We start from the raw sequence: 23,651 nt of genomic DNA, 5'->3' as shown, positions 1-23,651 counted from the left end.
CTCATGTGTGCTGGTTTTGGCTGGGATAGAGTTAATTTTCTTCACAGTAGTTAGTATGGGGCTATGTTTTGGATCTGTGCCGAAAACAGTGTTGATAAAACAGGGATGTTTTCGTTACTGCTGAGCAGTGCTTACACAGAGTCAAAGCCTTTTCTGCTTCTCACCCCACCCCACCAGCGAGCAGGCTGGGGGGGCACAAGGAGTTGGGAGGGGACACAGCTGGGACAGCTGACCCCAACTGACCAAAGGGATATTCCAGACCATATGATGTCATGCTCAGTATATAAAGCTGCAGGAAGAAGAAGGAAGGGGGGGGGGATGTTCAGAGTTATGGCATTTGTCTTCCCAAGTCACCATTATGCGTTAAGGAGCCCTGCTTTCCTGGAGATGGTTGAACACCTGCCCGACGATGGGAAGTGGTGAATAAATTCCTTGTTTTGCTTTGTTTGCATGCGTATCTTTTGCTTTATTTATTAAACTGTCTTTATCTCAACCCACAAGTTTTCTCACTTTTACTCTTCTGATTCTCTCCCCCATCCCACCTTGGGGTAGTTAGTGAGTGGCTGTGTGGGGCTGAGTTGCTGGCTGGGGTTAAACCACAACATCATGTCACCTGCAAGTCTTTTCTCGTCCATGGGGTAAACCAGCTCAGAGAACTGATGCAGCTGAAAGCCAATCCAGGAAGAAAAAAAAGGGGCTAACTAACTCAGCTCTGTACCCAAACCCAGTACACAGAACCACCACACAACCTGAAGGAGAAGAGAGGTCACTTCCCCTAACAGCAATGCCAGCTTAGTCACACTGACATGTAAATGCTACAAGTATAGCTCCGGAATGTCCAAATTCAATTCCTTTCTCTGTTACAAACTCCCTTTGCATCAGTGAATAATCACTTTTTTCACCCAAGCCTCAATTCCCCATCAATGACATGGGGCAATGTTATTTCCTTTGTTCTTTCCGTCTACTCGGAGCGTAGGGGCTTTACCACCAGGGCAACAGGTTGGTACAATCTGTATAGCAACAAGTACAACACATCTCCAATTCTGATCAAAAAGTGTAGGCACCACTGTATTACGATTAAGATACAATAGTAAAAGAAAAAGAGCCGACAGCTATGCCTCTTCATAACTGAAGGCCATAGTTACTTCATGAATATGTTCTTTTGGAATACGGCTGAGATGAGCTGTGTCTTGCATGTTTTGTTCTGGTGTCAAATAGGAGAAGGCACTTTTTCTGGACTATGGCTGGAAACAAATGGGGATACTTATCCTGTTAAGGCACAAGATGGGAACTCGAAAGACCTGTATTCCCAAATTTACGGAAACTGTCCTGTGGGACCAGTCATTTAAGTGCACCAGTCAACATGGAGCTAACTACCTCAAGGTCTTTTTTAATTTGGGCCCCGATCTTCCTATGCCTTTGTTTTTTCCCTTGGTAATATTAACCTGCCATACAGAAATACTAAGGATTAATGTACTCAAGTTTGTAAAATGTCAAAAGTAATTCTAAGGTATTTTTGTAAAGGCTCCTTTTCTTCCTCCTTAGAACTGAGCAGGAATGACAATTTGCTGAACTTGCTATTTCTACCTATTCTACAGTGGCAGATGTACAGACCACATCAATTCTCACTGACCAGTCTGCACTTGTAACATGTCCACCCCAAATTCCTATTTCAGTCTTTACATAACACATCACACCCTGCAGAATGTATTGTGCCCCTTAACACTATAATGGGTCAGCAAATTGAGTAAGCATATGGGTCTCTTCTTGCAAAATTTATACCTTCACTTAAGCAAGTTACTGTCCTGTCAAAATCACAGATGTACAGCTAGTTTAAACATGGCTAAGTCAGGTCTAATCATACACATGCCATTTGTAATTGCTTAAATTGATGGATTGTTTGCTTTAGTGATTTCTTTTCAGAGTTGCTTCTTAAAAATAAATGTGTATTTCATAAAAAGGCAGTTAGTCTACGCTGGCTAGCATGTATGAGCACATACCACTATGGGACAGAAAGGTGTCTTCTTCCTTTATCCTTCAGACACGACTCTGAGTTCCCTAGTTATATCAACCATAACCACATTGGGCAACTTTGTATGACAGCAAATGTTCTTGTCACTTGTCCTTTACCATGTATTCCTCTTTTCCATATTAGAAGTCCTTCCCCATCATATTAGGAAAACAGCAAACAGTTCTTTCCAAATAGCACACCAGAATTTCCAGCTATGTATTGAAGGATGTATCAGCCTTCAAAACCTATGTATTTAGGTTGGTGACACTGACAGTAAAACAAGTGAGTTCAAGTCAATAAACAAAATAGATGCAACTGAAAAATACACAATCTGATCTTGGTTAGAAGCATGTGAACAAGGAGAAGGCTAATTGAGATTAGCAGAACTACTTACGAGTTAAATCAGTACAAACAGGGAGAACTACAATCACCCTTTATAAGCAATTGAGAACACCAACAGTACCATCACACTGCTTGGCAAGTTGGTAACTCATCTCCTGAGTGGAAGGAAACTATGCCAAAGATTTTATCCAAATGAGAAAGCCAAGGGGCTAAAAGGTGCATATACTCCATTCACTTACAGAATGGGAAATCCACTTTTAGACCTATGCTTCCTACTGCTCAGTCTACCAATTAATTTTAAGCTTATTTTGAATTTTAAAAAATCCCAAGGAAATATGTTTCAGTCTACAGGCCAGAAAGACATCACCAGTTAATAACTGGGATCCCTTTACTGGAGACAGTCAAGCTCTAAGCTTTCTGTGAAGGATATGGAGTGCATGCACACCCAAAAATATTATGTAAATCAAAACCAATCAGATTATGCAAACAAAAATTACTCTGCTACACACAGGCTCATGTTAGCTTTTATGACAGCCACACATCATGCTAAGCCCAGCTCTCACCAAATTAAAAAACAAGATTTCATAATTTTTTAGTTTTTGAAGCAGGTTCTATGTCTACCCCTCCCCCCCCGCCATCTCAACCAAGCTGCAAACACAGCTCTAAAGGCCATTTACCACTAAGCAGCCTAGCATGATTTTCACCAGAGTTGCAATCAAACATGAGGCAATAAGGGCCAAAATGTGCTATGAATTACACCAGTGTAAAGCAAGAATAACTCTAATCACTCCAGTCAGGTTTACGCAAGTTTGCAGAAGAGGACTGAACCTATTCAAAGACTATCTACATTATAATGGGCTTCCCTATTACGTCCCAGTGATTTTCGTATCAAATTTGTTCAATTTATAACACTAAGAATGATGTGCATGCAACTACCTTATAACATTATCAATGGTCTTCATTTTAGGGAAAGGTTTGGGGAAGGTTTTCTGGCTTCTGAGCATCCAAGTCATCTGTGTCTGCAATTTTAGGTCTCTTTAAAGTAGACAGACTGGTTTCTTATTGACTAAGATAGGGTAAAGATCTTGACTGTCCATGCCAACTGTCTCAAGTCTGAGGTACCATGAAGTTTTGATGACATGGTCCTAATGACAGTAGCTGCAGTTGTTCATGAAGTGGCTTCTTAATGAGCCCCAAAGCATATTACTGAGCTCATAGTTTTGGGGCCAAAAGCTCTTTCATGCAGGATCTCCCTTCATTAAGCCACTTCCTTAGTATGGGCTGTCATATTCAAAGACCTTTACCAATTAGGACAAGTCTTCTCCACTGACTTCGACAACATCTGGCCTCATGGAAGGAATGAATCCCTGTGAAGTGTCTCAGCCCAGTGGCTCTGTCTCAAATTTGTCAAAATCAGACAGGAGTCCTGAGAAATTTATCAGGATCCGGCAGAGATAACACCTTGAGTGCAAGCTAGATGATCCCAAGGCCCATAAGGTAAGATACACTACTTAGGAAATTGCTGGGCATTAAGAAGAGACTTAGCATTTTCTCACTGAGGTACCCTGCCTGGATTTCAGGAAGTAAAATTCAGCCCAGACCCATCTGATTTTGCTGAGAAAATAAACAATCCCACGCAATGAACAGCATTTGAAAGCAAGCATTATATAAGAGCACCTTTAAAAAAAAAAAAAGAGTTGAACTTTCTACTTTTAAACAAGTTTGCTTATGGAGGTTACCCTTAAAACCAATGTCACGCTTGAATCATTTCACTATCATGGATACCATCTAATTCTCCATCAATTCTCTGATTTCAGCCCAGTTTAACACAATGTTTACATTAAAAAAAAAGAAAGAAAAAAAATATCTAAATCTCTGGCAATGTCCTCCTACTTGTCAAGCACCAGGAACAAGTACCAGAAATTAAAGTAACTTAGGTGAGCTCCATTAGATCTGCATATCATACCATACAGGTGTTGGTAAATCTCTCTATGTCCAATTCAAGGAAATCACACTGGTGGGAAGCCTTCCCTTCAGGCAAACACAGCTAAAAGACTTCAGGAGCACTCAGCATCTTTTGGCCAGTCTACCATGCTCAATGTTTTCTGTACAAGAGTGCCTAAAGAACAAAAGCCAGTGAATAGGCAGTAGAGGCAGCTATGAAAACAGTTTCCATAATGAAAAGCATCAAAAATGGTCTAGGAGTCACAATCTCCCCTTCTCCTTGTTCTTAACTGGAGGCTTCACATCTGCGCTGCCTTTGGAGAGACTGGATTTCTTCTATCTCCCCTCCGTAACCATCTTGCTTCCAACCTCTACAAATACAAACCTCTAACAGTTCCAATCTTCCCCACTATACTCTGACACCAGTGCCTTTGTCCCAGTTATACTTTGGATGCTTTCAGAGCAGCCTTGAGAGAAAAGCAAAATAACATAAGGTTCTAAATCATACCAATAAATTAAAGTGGTGCTGAAGACCCTGATGAAAAGATAATCAGAATACATTACCTCAAACTCAGATTTCTTTAAGCCAAGGTAGAAATAAGGATTTGCCTCTGCCAAAGAGGCAGGGCATCTGTTCCACTGCCTGCCATGTAACAGCACCAATCCACCTATCTACAGATCTCACCGTACATACGCTACATGAAACCCAACTAATAAGCAGAGTGTGAAGCAGAAAGAAACAATCTAGTTCAGTTTTCCAGAGAGATGAATGGCCAACTGAGCCATTTTTCAGGATTTTACTTTCCAAACTAAAGGAGCAGTTCCAAGGGCTGGAGAAAAAAAAAATAAGAAGGGGGGGGTGTGTGTCAACTCAGCAGTAGCTGTTCAAAGAGATATCTTAGAATCTCTTATGAATAAAAGTTATTTTTGTCTAAAAAGAGGATGTTCTTCTTCTATTGCCTCCTAGCCTCCTTCCAAATATGCTGACAAAGAAAGATGAATGGGAACTGCAGTATCAGAAAGTGCCTACAAGGACTTGAGTTTCGCAGGTGGAGATGCAAGATCGAGGAACAAGGGGGTCAAATCACCACATCATTTACTTGAATTAAACATTATATTTAAAATTCTCTTTCTGGACTTAGTGCCTAGAAACCATAATATGAAGTAGAGGTGATGGGTAATTGCAGATCAGCATTCTCAATCTTTTTCCTGTTTTCACCTGATGTTAACAAAAATGGCTGGAGGGGCTCCTATCCACCGATGAATAAATGTGAGCTTAACTCAGTGATATACTTAACCAAATTTCAATCAATTGTACTTAGAGATAAGCAGTCCTTTAAATGAATAGATTTGCTTTTCTAAAATCAGAACAAAAGAAGGAGATCTATAGCTTGTGATGGACATACATTTCAGTCGAAATTATTTTTCACAATCCAATGTGCAGATTTGGTAACAATAAGATATTTTCAAATTTGCATCTTTCTGCCAAACAGTTCAGAACATTATTTAAAACAATAAATTGAAAAACATGTTCTTTGTGGAATCTATTTTTACATTTCTTTTTGCCCAGAACATGCTCGTCAGTGCCACTGACTTTTCACAAGAATGTTTTCAAGTGTCTCATTTTACTACTTTTCCATTATTTTTGCTTTCTGCTCTGCTTGACAAGCTTAAAGAATAGCAGATGTGCAGGGAAAAAAATAATCTATGTTGCTAGTACGGTGTCTGATAAAATAAAACCAACTCAGAGAGTTTTTTTTCACCCTACAACTTGCAATAGGATTAACATTGTCCCTAGAAAGATGCACTTTTCTTCTAGGTCACAGGGCCATCTGACTCTAATTCGACTCAAAAACAAGCCCTCCAACTCTTGACCACCTCACAATATAGTAGTGGAAAACATCTAGGTCACATAATCCTGTCTCATCCAATTTGGGTGAAGTTCTTCCAAGGATATAAATTCATCAGAGAGACAGATTGTAAACAAACATATACACACACAAGAAAAAAAAACATGCAGACAGATTCTGCCTGCTCACTCTGCATATATATGACTACTTGACCCAGAAACCAAAGGTATCGCCACCTAGTCGCTGGCTTAGTCATTCACCTACATAACTCAAGAAATTTAGCCTCTGTACCACCTTACAGAATGTTGCACAACATTTCAGAGGAGATTGTGATTCCCTCCAATTTATTTATTACTCAAAGTTATCCCTAAAAAAACAAGCAGCCAGTCTTGCTTACAATGAATTAGTGTTTCACCCCACTGAGAGTCCCAGCAGATTCCCAGGGACATCTATTGAAGTATGACAGCAAGTAAGCAGTACTGGAGACATCAGCAACAGCTCTGGATTATTTCTGAGAGATTTTTAATCACCTCACAGAGATTAAAAATAATTTTCACCAAGTACTGGATACACAATACACAAAACCAAGATATTGGTTAGTTGTGGTTAACTTAAGGGTTAGACCCCACTAATTCATATAGAAGAATAACTTGCTTCCCCCAATCAGCTGAGCACAGCTTTCAAAATTAGGAGAAGGGCTTAAGGAAATGTCTGGGCCTTTGGACCTCTCACAGAAAGCTACAACTTTATGAAGAAGTAGAAAACAATGCCATGTTAAGGATTTAAAAGTACTTTCAATCTTTTTTTTTTCTCTTAGTCACCTGTGCCTTGACCAAGATGTGTACTGTAAAAAACACTGAGCTATAAGATGTTGTCAACCAAAAAAGAATACAGATCAGATTTTCTTCTTGCAACTTCCAGCCAAAATGACTTCACATACCTGGGCAGTTGCAACTGCAAGTCTATTTTTATATCGCTGATATGTCTATTAAATTCCCTCTGTGCCAGGGCTCCCAGGGAGCCCCAATCCAACCACTGCCTTACGCACAACTCTGCCATGTTACAACATCCTGTGTGGATTACTGAATTTACTGGTTTGTCATTTTCTGTCATCACTACAATCAGAGACACAAAGTAATTAATTGGGCATACACAGTGCTCTTGCTCATGCTGCTGTCTAGCACAATTAATTACCTGGGCCAGGTTTGGAAAAGTTGATCATCCCACTATTCCCTGTCCCACAAGAAGCATATCACTCAGTAAATAATTCTGACAAACAGAGTAAGCATGTTAGGTAAATGTTCTGCAGTCCTACACACATTTCATTCATGATAACAAAAAAGAAAGAAAAAAAATGAAAACCAAAGCTCATCAATATGTCTATCCTAGTTTAAAGGCCAAGAAATCATTTAATTGAGGAGAACTAGATACATTTCCTTAGTATATGCAGTACTTTCTTATATCCCCTGTAGAAAATTCCTGAAACCTGCAAGTACTGGTGCTTATTCAATCCAACTTATATTTTGTTATCCAAAACAAACTCCACTTCTCTGCCATATGCTCAAGGAGCACAGGGAATCCTACATTGCCAACATTAGGCGTTCATCCGTTGTTGCAGTAAGTCTGAGATTTCACAGGATGCATTCCCATCTGCTTTTGAATTTTGCTTCAACTAGCAAGGCTAATAAATTCCCTGATTTTTTTGCCCCGTCAGTTCCCTTAGGAGCAGTATGCACATCAAATCCAACCTGGCCAGCATTTTCTGTCCACAAAGACCGTAGAGAGCAGCAGGGGCATAAGGATGGATGGGAAGCACCCGAGTCACCCGATGGGAAGACAACTCATACTGCAGCGTTCACGGTCCTAGTCAGAAACACTGCTCCTGAAAACGTGCCTCAGAAGGATGACGCTGGGGACAGTGGGTCTCTGCAGGCTCCAGTAACTTCCGAGACTGGACTGTACCGTTAAGACCCCTTTGGGTAAAGGACAGCATTGGTTGAACCACTTTGGGGACAGGCCAATGAATCAGCCTTGATTAAGAGAGTAACTATTGTTTTCCCAATTTCCCCTGCCCTGACAAGAATAACTAGAAATACACATCCACAGTACAGCGACCTTTTCCCTGTAAACTCCCGCGTGGGGCATGGACAATATTCTCCTTCTCTGTATGGACAGTGCGTAACACCTCCAGGCATTTAAAGAATGCCAATCTGCTAGGTGCAAAATTAAAAAATACAGTTTCTATTGAAAAGAAGCTCACAGCCAAAGTTTCACATCTCAGTTGCTTGCTTTCTTACACATAAACAAACTGCATATATATATAAAAAAATATAAATACATGTGTACATAATTGCTCTATTTGTCTTCACTTCCATATCACAAGACAGATTCAGGCTTGCTGGATTTAACCCCAAAAAAGTTTTAAAAATATAAGCTAAAGTAACAAACATAGGACAGTCCATAACATTCAAGGAACTCTTCAAAATGCAATTTTTGTATGCTTTCCTAAATTTAATTAAAAATAAAATAAATGCATATTTTGCTTTTTCTTTACAGTAATTAATACACTGGGGGCTTAAGGACCTTTGTTATCACTGCAGGAATTTATGTTTGTGGTAGCAGTGTTGTTCTTTTTTTCCCCTTCAAAAAGATATTCACAAATCAGAGGAGAAACTCTTTGAAGTATGCGGTAGGGACTTCTTCTGCCCACTCCTTATGCATAACTCTTCCAATATGATCTGACCGAGATGCAGTTTTCCCCCTCCAGCCCTCAGCAGCATGAATCTTGCATCAGTCAGATGTAGAGGATCTCACAGCCCAGCACCTTAGATCCGCTGGAGTAAGAGATGAGAGAACTGAAGATCTCCAGGGACCTTGGGCAATTCTGAGCACCACTGCCACCTCGCTGCATCACAGGTAGCTGAAAGCAGAGTTCAGCCCCTCATGTAATTTGACTATGACACATCACAGGCCTGTTCTTTACACAAGCAACATACATATAAACTAAGCTGGCAGCAAAAAGGTGGGGAGGGGATGAAAAATTTTGCAAAAGTTTTCAGTTTAACTTTCATTGTAAATAATCTGGTTCAGTGACAGAAGCTCTTCAGACCTGGGTAGCACTTTATGTAAACCACTGAAACTGGGTGGCAAAGGAGTCCATATAACTTATTCAGGTATACAAACATGGACATGGGGAAAAAAACAGAGGTGGGGAGTCATTCCTGAAAACAATGCTAAGCATTGTAAATGCAAATTTTAAAGTTCATGAGTGACAGGCACTTTACGATCTGAGATGCTGGCCCCAGCAAAGGCAGAAAGCATTCAGGCCCTGATCCAGCAAAACATCTAGGCTGGATTTACCAGGAGCCTGTGCAAGTCGATGGCCATGAAACAACTCGAGCGAGCAATTGCCTTTGATCCCTCAGTGTTTCTGAAGTCAGCGGAATGCAACACTACAACATTAACCAGGACGATTTGGGGCAATCAGCACAAGATACAACTTCTGATTTGATTTTACAAACTGTCTTGCATTTTTTGTGCTAGAGTGGCATTTGGATGTGTACTCTGGATAGAGTGATGGCTTCAGTTTAAATGAAAAGAATTTCCTCAGAACAAGAAAACTGGTCATCAGTGCTCACTTTTAAAAACTCAGGGGGATTCACAGAGAAAAAGGAAGCACAGATAAATCCAAGAGAGGCAAAGGGGCTTGATTCCCTAACTTGGTGCAGAAGCGTTATGTGTGTGAGCGTATTTTTACCGTTTTGTCTATCCATTACTATCTATTTTGTTCTGATTAAATGTGACTGGTTTTGAGTCTTTCACAATGTCTGCTCCTTTGACTATCAAATGTCCTTTGAGGAGTGAATTAGAATCACGTCCCTCCACAGGTGGAGGTCTGAGATCATGCGCTTAAACAACCTGGAGAGCACAGTGATGTTAAGCTGACATAAGCATGCGAGATATGCGCATTGGGATGGCAAGAAAGCTTCAGCCTATCTCATTGCTCCTCATTCTTCATTTCTGCCTAGCAAATCCAGGGGACCCTCTCCTCATGTCCCAGGGACCAGCTGTAGACAGACAGGGAAGAGCTCCAAAGCAGCATCAGGGCTGAATGATGTTGGTGTGTTTATGGCCCCTCTTGACCATTAAAAATAATAATAATTAAAAAAAAAAAGTAGCAGGTTAGTCTACATTATTTCTGCTACAAATCCTTTTCCACACCATGCAAAAAAACCCTCTTGTGAAGACAAAACTCTTCTGCTGGCAGAAGCAGAACATCAGTTCTTGCTACTGTGCCTCCTATTATCCAAAAAAGGCAAGCACTGCTTCTGTGCAAGCAATATTCTAAAAAGCATTGTTGGATCAAGCACATCTGGATTGCACCAGACCTGAATGCAGACCTTCCCATACCCAGGCCAGTATCTTAAATTGTCCCACTTTAGTTATAAGGACACTTCAGAAAACAGGACCAGAAATAAATCTGTGCTAAGAGGAGGAAGGAATGGATTGGCTTATCAAGCTCCCTGTGAGTTCTTGCAGCTCCTGTAGGACACAACAATACTTCTTCCAAAGGGACATTTGAAAAACTTGGATTCCTATATTCTGATCAGCAATTATGATTTGCAATCCCAAATTTTTTTTTTGCTTGTCCTTGGGCTATTTGGCAATGAAATACGAAGCAGGAAGACAGAAGCCCAGTTCTCATGAGCCAGGTTGGTGCTTCAGGGCTGAGGTGAGCAGAAACTAGTTTTGACAAGCTAGCCATGCAAATATTATGCGCCAGTCGTTGAGCAAGTATCTCTGTGCTGCTCTCCTGTGTCACTGTCACAGAGACTGATGCATTGTGACAACTTTCATACCCAGAGTTAAACTAAACTCATTTCAATTGTGCTTCAAAGCAAACAGAATTAACACCAAACTCCTAACACTTTAGCAAAAAAAAAAAACCAACAGTTAGAGAAGCAAAACATTTACAAGCACATCAAAATAGCCACCAAAGTATGAATCCCAAAGCTGTCTATTTAAGCACTCTAAGCCCCATGGAACCCTCATCAGCCCAGTACAGCTTTAACCTACCTTTCCGTATATGCATCCTACCCTGGCTGACACTAACTGCAGGTAAAATGCTGCAGAACTTCAACCTAGGTTACGACTAAAGAGGGTCAGGGACATTAGATATACATACAGCAAATAACATAACACAGCCCTCCTTTCTCCCTATGAACATTTAGACATCATCATACTATAAAAAACTATTACAGCAGTCAACTAGAAACAAGAATAAGAATACTGCAACAACTATGTCAGTTTTCATGCTATAATTAGCCATGTAAACTTAAATAAAATCCTGATTAATTAACATTTGCCAGATAACCTCACCTCTCTCCGGATGCCCCCGAAGATGGCCGTGACTCCACAGGAAAGCCTGCGCTGCAGCAGTCTGTGCCTGCAGATCAGCCCGCAGAAAGGACCCATACCAGGGAAGTTCATAAAGGACTGCAGCCTGTGGGAGGGACCCCACGCTGGAGAAGTTTGTGGAGAACTGTCTCCCATGGGAGGGACCCCATGCTGCAGCAGGGGAAGAGTGTGAGAAGTCCTCCCCCTGAGGAGGAAGGAGTAGCAGAAATGTGTGATGAACTTACTGCAACCACCATTCCCTGCCCCCTGCGCCGCTGGAGGGGAGGAGGTAGAAAAAATGGGGAGTGGAGTTGAGTCCGGGATGGAGGGAGGGGTGGGGGTAGGTGTTTTAAGATTTGGTTTTACTTGTCATTACCCTGCTTTGATTTGATCGGTAGCAAATTCAATTGATGTTGATTTTTCCCCAAGTTGAGGCTGTGTTTTGCCCATGACCATAACTGGTGAGTGATCCCTCCCTGTCCTTGTGTTGACCCACAAGCTCTTCGTTATATTTTCTCCTCCCCACCCCACCGCGGAGGGAGGAGTGAGCAACCGGTCTCGTGGTGCTTTGTTGCTGGCTGGGCTTAAACCACGGCATAAGCAGCAGAGGTACATGCTGCTTTTGGAAGGCCAGTATGGACTCAGCTGTATGCATTGAATTCTCTGCCCTTCAGAGGTGAGGCTGAAAGCCACTGTCACCATTTCACTCTGTGATAGAGGGCAGACAACCTGCCACAGCCAGAAATGAGGCAGGCTCCCTCCCTGTGTCTATTAGTGATGGGCATCTAACTCCATTTCATTCAAAACGGGAAACAACCTGATCCTCTGGCTTTCCACTTGAAATGGTAACATGCTGCTTACAGCAATGATGTCAACATCCTCAGCCATAAAATAGAAATACAAGGAAGCCAGAGCCACAGAAGAAACTTTCCAAAAGAAACGTTATTTCTTGTTATCATGTTTTATTTACTTTCTAGTTTTTACTAATGGGAAACTGAAATGCTCACAGAACAACTTTGTAATGAAGTTTGAATTGTTGGGGCCTTTCCATTCTGAGCTTGTTACAAACACCCAAAGCATAGCAAAAAAGGGTTTAAAATGTAGCCTTTACCAAATATACAACAAGGAAAAGTCTTCGTACCATCAGAGTTTTCCATCTACAGTTCTCCTAGCGGGACACAAGGGAGCCAACAGCAGTGGGCACAGAGAAAGCCTGCTTTGACTCACTGGCCAATATCTGTTTGTACAGACAGACTAATACTCGCTGTCCAATATCCTGTTTATATAGAAAAAATCCTACCCACAAAACATCACTAGCAGCAGTAGTTGTCTTATTTAAACTATAGAGATGAGAAGACAAATCACAAATGCCTAAAATATTAGGGCAGACAAGAAAATATTTTACACTTAGTGGTAAATTCTTCCTAGCGCAACAGCTTACCTTTTCAACAGGTATAAAAATTAGAAAGTTTCAAACGTAACAAAGATGTATGACAGGTACTATTCAAGGAAAGAAAAGGAGAGGATGAAGGCCAACAATTTCCAGTTACATTAACCCCCTTCTGCTTCAAGGATCTTTAAACTGTTGAGGTGTATTAGAAAGCTCCAGCGTTGTTTCCCATTACATTCTCCCTGTGTCATTGCACCTAATAGCACAGAAGGCTTTAGAAATGTTTCTGCTTTCATTATTTTCTCCTACTGGATACCTAGTTGTTTAATAACTTTATCATTTTACAGTTACTTGTATTCAAAATAATCTGTAAATCAAATTCAAATATGACAGCACAAAGTGGGGGCAGAGAAAATCAATTATTTAGTATGGTCTGGAGTAATAACTCAGTTTAATGTGATAGAATTCAGCACAAGAAAATGTAGGTTAAGTACCAGGAACCATTTCCTAACAGCAAGATCTATCAGACTGAAAAAACAAACTCCCCGCAGAAAAGGTAGCATCCTTTTCAGTTGCTTTTGAAACAGGACAGATGATAGCAGTGGAGCATATAACAGAAGGAACCACCTGTGAAAGGAAGGTGACCTAAAACAATTTCCACTTCTATCCCCTTAGAGCAATCCACGATCCAAAAGGAGAAAATCCTTTCGGGAATACATTATATCCCACCTCAACCAACTGGAAAGCCAGACAGTTACAGTCCAACCACTGGCGAACCAACACTCATGGCACCCTAGTAAGATCCTGTGTTTTATTTTGCTCTGTTCCTGCTTTTTAGGACTCCACCTGGGAAACTACCCAGGCCATGAATGGATTTAAGGATCTGATCCAAATTTACTGAAATTGCAATGTTTACTCATATATTCATCTTAAGCTTCTTTCTAACTTCTACGCCAAATAGAGACAAACTTCTTGTTGTACTCTCCTGAATTGGAGCCCTTCTGTATAAGAAGGTTACAGAATGAACAACTTACTATACATGTACATGTAATATAGATGTACATATTATGAAATTATATGTCATTTAATTGCTATAGGTGCCATATTCTGTCTTTCAATTCACTGAAGGAGGGTGTCTACTAAAAAGGTTCTTTTTTCAAACTCTATGGAATTGCATTAAATAAGTAAAAACATGTCTAAAATGAAGAAGAATACAATGTAGTAGTCTCTCAGAGTAAAAAATAATATTGTACTGTGAGTGCAAAACTATTTATTTAAATTCATCGACAGATTTTAACTAATTCCACAATAGCCATATGAATTTTCACCTTCATTTCACAGGTGAGAAGACTCAGGCTCAGAAAGATTAGATGCCGTGCCCAAGCCCATACTCTAAAGCTAGCAACAACAAAGATTCACGTGTGGTTAGGAGCGTATCTAATTTATTTCTATCTACGTTTTTATTACACTCAGGAGCATAGTATTGCAGTTCTTTACAGTACTCGCAATCAATAAATCCTCGTATTTTTCCTGTCAGAAGGGATTTGTGACTTTTACCATTACAGAAGCCAAGAAATGAAGACACAGAGGTATATGCTGACTTGGCCAAAGCAAGTTGCCCAGGGGAGTCAACGCCTGAGGCAAGAACGGAATCTGGACCCCCAGAGTCCCAGCTCTTACCTTCATGTTCCGCCCTTCCTATGAAACTTCTTTCTTTCTTTTTCTCTCACTTCCTTTTTCTATCTTAAGTGGGTCAGTCTAGTAATCAATAAGATTTTCTTGGAGATTCTCTAACTGTACATTTCACTGAAAAGGCATCGCTATGTACAAGAATGAAATCAAATTGGTATCTGATAAAATTGTGCAAAAATGGTCTTGATTCATGAGGTAACACCACCAGAAAGGGGGCAGAGGGGATGCTACAGCTGAAATACAACTCCACGGGCCATCAGCAGAATAAACAAATTTACGCTGAAGTTTTCTCTCAACCACGGTAACACACTGCATTGTTTCCTCTTGTTAACAGCCATGCCTTGTAGCTACTGAATTGCTTTGTAACTGAAGCAGCAGGGACAGGTAAGAGGCAATTCAAGATCTGTTTCCAAGCAGTTTATGTCATTCCACATGGCTACTTTCTACAGTTCAAGGGGAAATGAAACCTGGGCTACCACATTTTGCATGACTTGTGCATCACCATATCATAAAGTGTTGCATGTACAACAAACCCCTTAATCTAGCTGACTTGCATTCCTACAGCTTCTCTTTATTTGTCTTGCAGGGTAAGCAGAGAAACCCTGACACAGACTCGGGGAAGTCTCTGCTCACTACTGCAGAGTACCTCAGACACCACTTTCTACCCCCTGGGTACTAAAATATGGAGCAAGAAAATTTCTACGCAACATTAATACTCAATACCTTTTTTTTTTTTTTTTTTTATTAAGCCCTTTACTCCAGCAAATAGCTCACAGAACACCAAACTGTTTGATGTTTTAATGTCGCAGTATATATCCTACGGCACAAGCTGGGTTTAGGGAACTAGCTACAGCTTCACTCAGCACAGTAATCAACTTTAAGTAACTTCATGCTGTAACGATGGCACAGAACCAGCATTAAGATGTGGCCAGAGGTGCGTTTTCCTAACTGCTGATGAAGGAAGAAAGGCAGGCCCACAGCCAGCTTCTGGAAATGCCCGCAGGGACTGCCATACCTCACCTTCTCAGAAGCGGGTGTAGTCAGGTTACATGATGCACAGCTGGCACTGTGGGAATGAACCACGCTCTCATACCTCTCTTTAAACACATCCCCCCCAGTCCTCCAAATCACTGCCTTGGCTTGGGGAAAGGCAAGAAACTGCTACTTCTCTGCTGTTTTAAACCTTGTGCATTTCAGAAAGTGACAATGCAGTGGTGAGTGGCCCCTGAAATGTCAAGGCATGCTTTCAAGTCATAGCTTGCCCTATAATTTGGTCTCTCTCAATTCTCACAGTTAATTGTACAATAGGTCACTCAGCAGTTGGCATCCACAACCATCTACCAGGAACTCCATTCCCAATTTAAAAGCAATGTGAGTTACGTGGCCACAGTCCTTCACCCTGTAACTAACCAGTACAACACTCATAATGAAAATCCGACTTCACCAACAAGCAAAAACTCACTGATAAATTTTGCATGAGGAAAGAGAAATTAAGTAACAGGACCTGAAATAGAAATGGACTTCAAAAAACTTTTTTATAAATCAGCATTTAAAAGACATGGGTTTTTTTCGTGCTGGCATAATGGTAAATTTGGGCGATGAGGGATGGGAATTATGGACATCTCTCAGTCACAAGGTAAGAGAGTTGGTACACTGCACTGGAAATTCTTATCTTGGCATAAAAAAATACTGATCGCACCCTACTTTCAGGACCTGTACATGGTAAACTTGTAGCAGTGATGGGCATTTCAGTTTCTGAGTATTCTGTAATTAAGAAAAATCAAAACAAAGCATAACATCAACATTTTGTACTGGTTTAACGTCCTTTGAAACAGAAGCTTTAACTAGCCATTTTCTTTCCTCTTTTTTTAATCTATGGTCATTTGGCCAAAAAATAATCATTTTCTTTTAATTACTGGCATAAACTCTGAATAACTATATATTTTCAAAATGACTTCTTTGATTGGTAGCTAAGCTGCTCTCATGCTGCAAACCCCTGTTGGTGGTTGGTTACCAGCTCTAATTGTGTACTGCAGATGAGGGCAAGATACCAACTCTTTTACTGCTATGGCGCCTGATGGGATGAAGCTCACTTACAACATTAGGGTTTTATTTGTAATGCAATATTTTTATTACACATTTCCAAACCACAAAACAATTTAACTATAAAACTGTCATGATATGAAACCTGTATTTTTAAAATTGCTTTCTGCTACAACCATCACATTACATTATCAAAATGGAAAAACTATTAAGATTAAATTATGCTTTACCATTTACTTGCTTCTAGTTGATTATTTATAATTTTTCCCCTCAATTTAGACAATGGAAGTAGGCAGCTACATTCATGTTTATATCATATTAAATTTTAAGTGTTATGCTGTATTTCCAGTTTTGCAGAGAAATACTTGCAGAGACATACCAAATTCTTCCAGTTCTGTGAAACCACCACCTATTTCCACATGCATGAAAAAATACATCCAAGGTTACTGCAGATTTATTTAAATTCTTATTGTGAAAGGTCAATCCAACATGGCCTTTGATTGTACAATAGAAAGTCTGGTGGTTAAGAAACAGGAATAGGTCTTTGAAGATCTCATTCTGAAGCTCTACTATGGTCAAGTAGGTAGTTTTGTGGTGCTTCAGTTTTCTATTTACATAGAAGGGTCATGTTTCTTTCCTCACCTCCCCTACCTGTTCTCACTATGTTCATGACAAACATCATGAGACAATGACCACCTCTCATTTTACATTAAATGGTCCTAACTGGGTGTCTCCAGAATCTGTGTATTGTGAATATCTTAACAGGTATAAAAACCTTTTCTTACATAAGCCTAACAGTGCTCTAAAAATTCTTACAAGAACAATTCTTCGTAAAATCTACTCTAAAACTTTCATTCCCTAAAATCTACTAAAAAAAACCCCCAACCTCTCATAAAATCTTAAGCAAACAGTTATAAACATAGAATTTATTTAAGCACTACTTGCCTTTCTCTCCCATGTTACCAGACTCTCTAGCTGTCCTGTCTTGGTCCCACTTCCAATGTCAAAATAATACTGTGAATCTCAGGATTTTAAGTAACGCACAAGACTTTTTCTATGCTTTTTTTTGCTTTCATGTTCTGTACCTTCCAAGCTTGAAAGCTGATGTCTAAAATCAAGGGAGAATAAAGCTGTAGTTGTGACATCAGCCAGACTGGTGATTTGTTTAAATCATTGTCATTGCAGAACAAAATATCTATCCAACGGTAATCAGCATTTACAAGCTAAAATTAGGAATTTTGCTTTCGCTGAAGAGAAAACACTCTCCCAATGTCTTAAAAAGAAATAAAAATAGAAACAAGAAATTCACCTTTTTGCTGAGAAGAATAATAAAATTCCAGGACATCAAAGCATTTGTTCTGGATTGGTTGAAGCCACAGAAACCACAGATTCAGAATTATGATGCCAACTCAAGCATAACAGTAATGAAAACGTATCATAATTAGGTGCGTTCAATCCAGAAAAGATAAAAATGGCAAAGTGTGATGTAGACAGAGAAACATTCTGAAACGTAACCAAGAAAATAAAATCAAATGAAGGATTATTCCTGTTTGTAAAGAATCTATTCCAGAGAGAAATTGAACCATGACCCATGAATCCAAAAGTGGTAAAGGAACTTATTGAACTAAGATAAATGTGCCTTTTTTTCCTGGCAAGTGATCTATCCGAGACCTGTAAACAAGAGAGTAGGAACAAAAGCTACATATATGAACAGACTCCTTTTTAAACCTTACAGATTTCTTATCCAAGTACTGTCTAGACCAGATATTGCTTTTCTTTTGTAACTAACGGAAACCAGGGATGTGCAAACCACAGTCTCATTTCGTCAAACACTCCTCTGCTCTTGCCTTTCCCTTGCAGCAGCCCACACCTCCCAAGCGCCACATCCCAGCAGACAATAAATGAGTGGCAGAGCCTAGCCTCTAAAGACCACCCATAGCACTTTTTAAGTACCGAGCCAAGGCACATCTCTTAAGTATGTAATCTGGCTGCATGAAGTTCTTTGATCTGAAATTCTGTTAGGTCAAGCTATTTTACCCTTCTCCATCTGCTCTTTGACCCTTTCTATTTATTCAATGACAAACTTACTTGTAAAAGGAAAAAAAGTTTCCAGGCTTTAGTAGGTACTAAGACCTCATTCAGCAAAGCACTTAGGTATAGTCCATATACCAAGCCTATACTTAGCTGTCCTGTTAAATGAAGATTTCAAAAGTTGCAGAAAATAACCTATAGAGAACTAGATCAGATCTTTCACATATATGCCCCAATTTAAGAAAGGCATGCTCCATCCCAAAGAAGGTGGCAAGCACAGGGCTTCCTATGCACTTTTACTCCTAACCTCTTCTAGCTCAGCAGTTGAAGCAACTTCCACACATACGCAAAACACCAATACAAAAAGTTGTAGCAGAGGCAGTGCAGAGGAACTTGTTACTCATTCTTGCGTACGTGTACAGCTGTGCAGCACCAGGTAAGATCTGTCTCTAAGCAATTTTCAAACATATTAACAGAAAGGAAAGGTGTTCATCTTCCTTCAGAATTACAATTCTGACATTTTGCAAGTTAGTCAAACCTTTTCATGGAAAAAAAAAAAAATCACTCAAAGAAATTACCATTGCTATTTTTAAGAAAAACAAATTTCTCACCTATGCAGACCCCTACTTCTTGGCAGAAAGAAAATATGGAAATTTCAGCTTGAAAGGTATCGTTCTGGGAAAGTTGTAAATGACAGAGAATATAAGGTTGCCGATGAAAATGCCATCTCAACCTTAAATACAGCATTGCTACGGCAAGACTATAATGAAATGATAAAGTGGCTGCTGGCTGAGGAGGGACACAGGATTGAGTCAGGTAGAAATGACATACATGAAAAGTAATTTCTTCGCTATTCAAAGATTTGAAAAAAGACCAAAAGCATTATTTCCCGACAGGAAAGAATTTTGTCCCCACATAATAAATTTCAAAAGGGAAATGTCAATACCACAAGTATTTAATGCAGCCTCCAGATTAGATTTAAAAAGAAAGGGATTAAGTGCTCGCATGGCATGTTTGTGAGAGCAGAACCATGGTGATTTACTATTTCCTTACAGGCTGGATGTAGCACATTAACAACACTTACCATTTTGGATCCCAGAATTGTTAGCATGCCAATATTAATATGGTAAAACCCAGCAGGATATAGACACTGTCATTAACACTATTAGACATGCTACATGCACTAATAAAGAACGTTCTTTCTTCACTGTAAAGCTGCCTTTGCTCACCATAAAGCTGTGTGACACGCTTCCAAGCTTTTGGCTATTTTTTGCTTGCTCATATTTAAAAATTTCCATTCCTAGTGTTTTGGGTATATATGTTATATCGCATTTTTTTTTAATCTGGGAATGTTTTTTTTGCTGTATAGTTTTTTTACATTAAGACTAACAGTTGAGGCTGGAAAGTAGCAGAGAGGATTTATTGAAAATAAGAAACATCATAATAGAGAAGTGGCGATTGCTACTAACATAGGCCTCCGTAGTCAACGATGTCACTTCCACAGAGCATTAGAAAGACTTTCCTCACTTGAAAAAGTACCCAAAATATACTTCTTGACAATGTACAGTTTTTTAAGTGAAAGAAGGGAGTGTGCAGTGTCAGAACTCTCCTGCAATTCAATATTAGCAAACACACCCCTCTGATCTGCCCTCCTGAAGCCATGAATCCTGACTTGCATTGCAACTGAACCCTCAGGAACTCCCAATGCTACAGGCTTTTTGCTGTATAAACACTCTTTGATTATTTACAAAAAATTCCAGTTGAAACTACTGTGCTTGCACACCATGGGGAGCACCAAAAAGTCAAACGGACTATGGTGGGTCAACCTGCTCTTAGATGGTGGGAGGAAAAGAGCAGGTAATTGCACAAGAGCCTAGGGACTATGCCACTTAAGCAGAGCAAGGACTCATATCCACAGCAGCAGCTACCAGCACAGCCCTATTTAACTCGCAAATGTTTTTTTTCTCCTGACTCCAAGGAATTTAAAATTGCTTCATACTAAACTGCACAAGGTCTTAACAAAAAGTTTTTAATTATTTCACAGTCACATACGACTATTTCAAGAATGTTTGCTACCCTGCCACCAGCTCAGAGGACTCAGAGAGCTTAGGTAAGAGGAGGTTACCAATGGCATATACTTGCTGCTGTTTTCATATGGGTGTCCAGTGACATAGCTGTACTCAGTGGTCTTGCAAAGAGGCATAACTGTTGTATCCCAATGCTAGTCTTCTTTTCAGCTCTTGGTGAGAAGATTAATGGTGTCTTTCCTGCTTTCCTCTGAAGCTGAAAAACATGTTTTTCTTTTGTGTATTCCTCCACTCATTTTTTCAAAGGCTTTTCCAGTCGGTTTCCATAACTAAACCAGGATGCTTTAAAAATTTGGATAAAGAGTCCCTTCACTACAGGTAACATTTCAGTGCCCCCCTAGCCATCACATCAGAGGAAAAGGATCTGAAACAAACGTACAGCTTTTAGATTGCATCAGCAATGAAAAGAAGCAACCAAGACATTTTAGGTCAAGCAAAACAGCAGAAAAAAATTGCCTGAGAAGATACTTTAAAATATTTTATTAATGACATCTTGATCTCTCTTATTTTTAGGATACTTAAGGCACAAGTTTCCCTTAAAATGATTTAGCATATCTTCAAATTTTAATAAATTTGATAAGTTAGTATTATAAATTAACAATGAACTGTAAAGAAATAATAGTGAATAGTACAGAAGATGTTCAAAATCATGTAAGGAAAGATGATGAATAAGATTTTAGAATAGTTTTCCAATAGCACTGGTGTGGAAAAACAACGAAGTAAGCAAATGGCTGTTGAGCTCAAGCTTGATAAATTACTTGAAAAATATTAGCTGGCATTTTTGTCTGAAAAAGCAGAAGAATAACTTCAGTTGCTAGAAGATTCCTTCCAATGTCTTATTTTAAGCTATGATAGTGTAATGACTACGGGGTCCTGCAAAAACAGTAAAGTTGAAAACATAACTCTCTCCTTGCTCTGCAAGGGCTATACTGCAAAAATTCTAGAGGAATTTCTGTGATAACCAGAACTCAGGTTTAATTCTCTCCTGATGTTGACATTCTCCCAAGACGGGCATTTTCTAGATTTCTGCTGAAAGTCATCGATAGAGACATCTTTGTATATTATCCACCTACCTGTTCAGCTACTTTGAGCTTAAAACAGGCTGGGTCTGCATTCTTTAGGGTGAAGGACAAGGCATACATTAATTACACTGGGTAGAAAAACATGTCTTCACTAGGAAAATTCTAGAGCATCCATAATTAATATCAGCATGAAGAGCTGAAGACAGACAGACAGAAAGAAAACCCAACTGAAAAGGGTAAGAGAACTTCTGATCCTGTCAGCTCCACACACAGACAGAAGACAGTGGTCAGCACCAGGTGAGGGCACAGTGCCAGCTCAGGGATGAATTGCCAGTTACTCCCGTGCTTCAAACCAATGTGAAGAGAAATCTACGTATAAAGGCTGCTGGTTATAAACTCATTTGCAAATGCAATAGTTTGATGCTAAAATCATTAACGTTCTAAAATCCAAGTCACTAGGCCATTAGGAAACACATAGGAGCTGGGATTCACTAATACTTTATGACTATTTTATTTAACTTGCTTGATGTATGAATCTCTTTTCCATAGGCAACAAGAGCAGAGACAGCAAGGGCTGTTATTTTTAGATGTATTCGTATGATTATAAAAACCTCATTTTTTCTTGTGTTTTCCTCTGGAAAAGAAAGGGAATTGAAAGCTACACAGAAAGAAAAGTCCCAGTCCATCATTCCTCATGGCTAGTTATTGTAAAATCCAGCTTCCAAAATTAAGGAGTGAAAGGTCAAAACTGGAACCTTATTTTTTAACTTCATAAATTCACAGTAATTGACGGAGATAAAAGATTCAAACTCAAGTCACCATTAACAGCTTCCAGGAGATGCGAGCAAGAGGGAGTGTGAAAAACCCAGCTGAGCTTGTTTTAAGATATAATGCTTTGAGGACTGTTAAAACTATTGCTAATCATTCTTCTGCACACAGATAGGAAGTAATAGGAAAGGAGGACCATTCTGTGGTGGAGGAAATAAGGTTAAAAACTGAAATGTTTTAAGCAACATGGGACATCAAGAAGCAGGATACATTAGCTCAGGCCTTGATCCTGTGCAGCTTCCCTCCATCCCTCATTTATCCATTCAGGCAACCTGAAAAACACATTACTCTGTAAGATGCTCTACTGAAATCACAAATAAAGTACCTGTAAAAGAATGAGAAGGACAGGACTCATCCCTTGGTTGTAATAAACTAGATTGTCTGAGGCAAACTGAATGGTGTTGTTATTCCACTATTTCAGTGCACCCTTGAATAATAAGGCATCCAAATAACCTACTTGGAATATCCATATCCACTTCATGCAGTCAATATTATCTCCTGGTCCCAAATAACTTATCAGCAGTAAGATTGCGGGGTTTGGTTGGTTGGTTGGTTTTGTTTTCAGTTCTGTAACACAAATGTTAGCCAAGTGATTTCTAATAACTGAAAAGATTTAGTCTTGAATGGCAAATTTTATATGGTTTTCAGCAGAATATAACCATTACATCCTTCAAACAGAGGAAAACTGCTGCTTGCCAAATCTTAAGGAATGTAATTAATCACATGGCAATCACTAATATGAGTGAACTTGCCATCTTAAATGAAGATACAAAGGTATCACAAAGAACTTAGGTCTGAATATTACAAACTCCTACCTTTATACCCCACTACAAGGCATATTGAGGGACCTTCACTGCAGGAATGACCAAGCTGAACTTACAAAGTAAAAATAATTGTTGTCCGCAATTAGCAAGTTATTCTCACAGTCACAGAAATTATTTCCTCTTTCAAAGGCTTTCTTTTCTTTCTTTTCCCAGACTCACCAGCATTGCTTTATAAACCTGTAATTCTCTA

General features: G+C 39.6%; 1 protein-coding gene across 14 annotated transcripts in view; it reads right to left on the bottom strand.

Annotated features, from left to right (window-relative positions):
• The window catches only part of BRSK2 (BR serine/threonine kinase 2), a 323,582-nt gene that overhangs the window by 181,722 nt on the left and 118,209 nt on the right, over positions 1 to 23,651 (bottom strand). The window lies entirely within an intron of this gene.

This window comes from Haliaeetus albicilla, chromosome 16 (genome assembly GCF_947461875.1).
Source record: "Haliaeetus albicilla chromosome 16, bHalAlb1.1, whole genome shotgun sequence".
Lineage (NCBI taxonomy): Eukaryota > Metazoa > Chordata > Aves > Accipitriformes > Accipitridae > Haliaeetus > Haliaeetus albicilla.
Note: the sequence above shows the minus strand (reverse complement) of the source record. Positions and strands in the feature narration are given on the sequence as shown.